Raw genomic sequence first — 4412 nt, forward strand, 5'->3', positions numbered from 1 at the left:
CCCCCACTCCACGGGGACAAACCATGTGACTGCCCCCACCCATCCCAACCACCCTTGATTGATTACAATTAATTATTTCTTTGGTTCTTAGTGGGGTTGTACCATTCTCTAAAAGGCATTTGGAAAATTTGGAGGATTGCCTTCTATTTTAGTTATGACCAAGCATTAAAATATTGAGGTAGACCCAAAGGGAGACTTTTCATTTTTTAATTTCTCCCTTGTATTAGTTTGGGGGAAAAAAACAAAATTTTATGTTAAGATAGAGGGTCTTACAAAATATATAAAAGGTGTAGTGGCAGGGGACTTCTGCCTATGGCTGAGTAGGGAGATAGTAAATTCTCTTCCCCAAAAGCTATTATAAAGCTGGACAAAATTGACCAAAACAACCACGTAGCACTCTGGACATTAACCAAAGGCAGACCAAAATGGGAGCAGTATTTGTGCATGAAAGCTAGAAATTTGGGCAATAACAGAATCTGGCATTCTTGCCTAAGGCTGCTCTGATTCTCTCCCCCCCAGCTCTCAGCAGAGAGCTTCCACTAGTGTGAAGAAGTTTCTCTGCTTTGGTTGAAAGGGGATCTCTGGATCTGGGGCAGTAAGCAAAACCCACTCTTGGCAGCCTCGTAGGTTTAAGTGAAAGTCTCCAAGACAGAAAAGCAGGAGAGCCAACAGCTCTACCCAGACTGAGGTTGCCAGTCATGGTTGGGCAAATATATCCCTGGCGAAAGCTACATGCATGCTCTGTGGAAACTAGAGAAGACCCAATCCAGCCATACGCTCCTAGCCAGCCCCGGGGCTGTGCATGGGTGCAAAGATGAGAGAGAATCCAGTAGAAAGTAAACCATAGGAAACATATGAAGATGGTCTGAATTTTTAGTGTGCTCCCGCTATCAGCTCTTCTAAAACAGCCCCTCACTTCCTAGGATTCAGGCCCCATGTAATCCTCACTTTGGGTAAGGCCAGCACAGAGTGACCGGTTTCTAATAAAGGGAACACAGCAGAGGTGATGAGTGTCTCTTCCATGGCTAGGTTATAGAAGAAAGACTTCTGCCTTCCCTTCATGCTCTCTCTGGTTCTTCTCCCGTGCTGCTCTGATGAAGCAAGCTGCCATGTTGTGAGCTGCCCCATGGAGAGCCACATGTCACAAGAAACTGAAGGTGGCCTTCTGCCAACATCAGCGAAGGACAAATTCAGTTCAATGACCTGCAAGCAACCACGTCCTGCCAACAACCAGTTCAGGAACTTAGAGGTAGATCTCCCCCAGTCAAAGCTTCAGATGACTGCAACCTGGCCAACACCCTCATTTGAGCCTGAGTGAGAGGACCCAGCTAAGGTACTCAGAATCCTGACCCACAGAAACTGTGCAAAAATAAATGTTTTTGTCTGAAGCCACTAAACTTTGGGATGATTTGTTATGTAGCAATTGGATGACTGACAGAGCTCCCCTCTCTACACACAGACTCCTCAGCAGAGGGCAGACTGTTTACTGACTTGAGGTATCTGAGCACAATCTCTGTCCATTCAGATATGCAGACAAGGAAACAACACTTAGGAAGCCAGACTTACATATAAAAACAAAAATACAAAAAATTTAACTGGAAATTTCAGTGGCTTCCCACCATAAGGAAGACAAGAGTCCCAGACTGGAATTGTCTGATTCACAGACCCTGGATAAGTTATTCAACAAATAAACACATTAAAAAAAAAAAAAACCAGCAACAATAAACCTGGCAGGAATCAGAATCCAAAGTTGCTACAATATTTTTTAATGTCCAGTTTTCAACAAACAAATTACATGATATGCAAAGACAGAGGAAAGTCTAACATACTCAAGAAAACATCTTTCAATGGACACTGTCTCTGAGAATTCCTAGATTGTGGATTTAGCAAAGACCTCAAATAGCTAGTAAAATATGGCCAAAAAACTAACATAAATGATGTTTAAAATGTTAAATGAAAGTATGACAACAATGAACCAACAGAAATTCTAAATAAAAAGACAGAAATTATTTTTTTAAAGGGAAATTCTGGGGTTAAAAAATACAATTGAAATGAAAATCATCCTGTAAAGATTCAACGGAAGATTATATAAGACTGAGGAAAATTAGTGAACTTGGAGAAAGGTTGATAGAAAGTATCCAACTAAGAACAGGGGAAAAAGTGATTGAAGAAAAATGAATAAAACCTCAGAGCCCAGTGTGGCGCAGTCAGTTGAGTGTCCTACTCTTGGTTTCAGCTCAGGTCGTGATCTCAGGGTCAGGAGATGAAGCCCCAAGTTGGGGTCCGTGCTCAGTGGAGAGTCTGCTTGAAGATTCTCTCTCTCTGCTTCTTCCCCAACTGATGCTCACACACTCTCTCTCAAGTTAATTTTAAAAGTACATCTTAAAAAAAAAAAAAAGACAGGACATCTAGGTGTCTCAGTGGGTTAAAGCCTCTGCCTTTGGCTCGGGTCATGATCCCAGGGTCCTAGAATCAAGCCTGGCATCGGGCTCTCTGCTCAGCCGGGAGCCTGCTCCCCTTTCTCTCTCTCTGTCTGCCTCTCTGCCTACTTGTGATCTCTGTCTGTCAAATAAATAAATTAAATCTTTAAAAAAAAAAAGGCAACTTTAGAGTCCAGTGGGACAACATTAAGCATATCAATAGATGTGTAATGAGGGTGCCAGAAATCAAAAGACAAAGGAATAGAAAAAAAATGGAAAAAACAATAGCCAAGACCTTCCAGGATCTGGTGGAAAACATTAAATACATATCTCAAAAGTTCAACAAGCTTCAAGGAGAATCAATACAAAGAGATCCACACCCAGACACACCATAGGAAGCATTTTTTAAAATATATTATTTATTTATTTTGAGAGAGAGAGGGGCATGAGGAGAGGGGAGGGGCAGAGGGAGAAGCAGACTCCCCACTGAGCAGGGAGCCCCATGTGGGACTCGATCCCAGGACCCTGGGATCACGACCTGAGCCAAAGGCAGATACTTAACCGACTGAGCCACCCAGTCACCCCACAATAAATGTTTAAAAGACAACAATGAGGAAAAAGTCAGCAAAAGAAAAATGACTCTTATGTGCAGGGGAGCAACAATAAGATTAACAGCTGACTTCCCATACAGAACAAGAGAGAGCAGAAGGCAGTGAAATGGCACAGACAAAATGCTGGGGTGACGGAGGGACTGTGAATCAAGAATTCTACTATCCAGCAAATCTTTCACCAGATATGAAGGTAAAATAAAGACATTTTCACATACATGAAGACTAGTAGAATTCATTGCTAAAAGCCCACAAATATATTTGTAAAAACAAATGGAGCCAGATGCAAAATACTACATGTACATAACTCCATTTATATACAACTCTAGCAGGTGAAACAGACCATGAAATTAGAAGTCAGGATAGTATTTACCCTTGGAGGGAGACTGTGACCGGCAGGAGCCATAAAGGAGGAATGCTGGGGAAACTGGTTACAACAGGTGTCTTCATTGGTGATTCTGGCATATTTCTATATAGATACTTTCCTTCTATAAGAGCCTACTGAAACAAAAAAGGAAGCTTGATCATACCACTTCTTCCCCTCTTTTTGAATCCCTTTATTGTTTTCCACTTCTTTCCCAATTTGAGCAAACCTATCACTTCTACGGTCCTGTCTTGTCTGGTCTTTGACCACCTCGCCAGCATCATTTCTCTAGACTTGATACTCTACTCTGATACTGATACTCTAGACTTTGCCCTTCTGTTAATCCTCAAGTCTCCTGTGCTTTCATCCTGCCACAGTGCCTTTGCACATGCTCACCCCTCTGGTCCAGAGCCCCCCTGAGACCTCCTTACCCTTTAGCTCCAAGCTTGAGTCATGACTCACCCATCACCAATTCAAATCTAGTTCTTTTGTTTTGTCTACTACACAGAATTGCCTTTCTTTCCTTCAGAGCACTCATTTTCACTTGTGGACCCATAGACTAATTTGACTGCTGCTTTATCTTTCCCATTGGTCCATATGTTTTAGGAGGTCTGGCTAGGTTATTTTGCAGGGTGTCCCCAGGCCCATGCCTGGTACACAGTAGGTATCTGATAGCTATCTGCTCCATGAACATAAAAGTTATTGAGGCTATAAAAACTTTATTCTAATTAGAGTACATTGTAGAAGGCCTGGATAGCAAACTAAAGGAATTTAGATTTTTTTATAGGCTGTAGGGAGCCAGTGAAGTTTCTTGAGAAAGGGAGATATGTGACCTCTGTTTAGGAGCTCTGTGGAAGTGGAGGTGGAGAGGCCATGAGGGAGGTCATGGAGGGGTCCCAACAAGGGACTCCAGAGGGGCAGCAGCCGTGTGGGGAAGCCGATGTTGGGCCCCACTCTGCCCCCACAGGCCAGCCTGACAGTGACCTCACAATCACCCTGCAGACCTCCCACTCTTGGGAG

The sequence above is a fragment of the Mustela erminea genome, chromosome 19 (genome assembly GCF_009829155.1).
Source record: "Mustela erminea isolate mMusErm1 chromosome 19, mMusErm1.Pri, whole genome shotgun sequence".
In the NCBI taxonomy this organism is placed as follows: domain Eukaryota; kingdom Metazoa; phylum Chordata; class Mammalia; order Carnivora; family Mustelidae; genus Mustela; species Mustela erminea.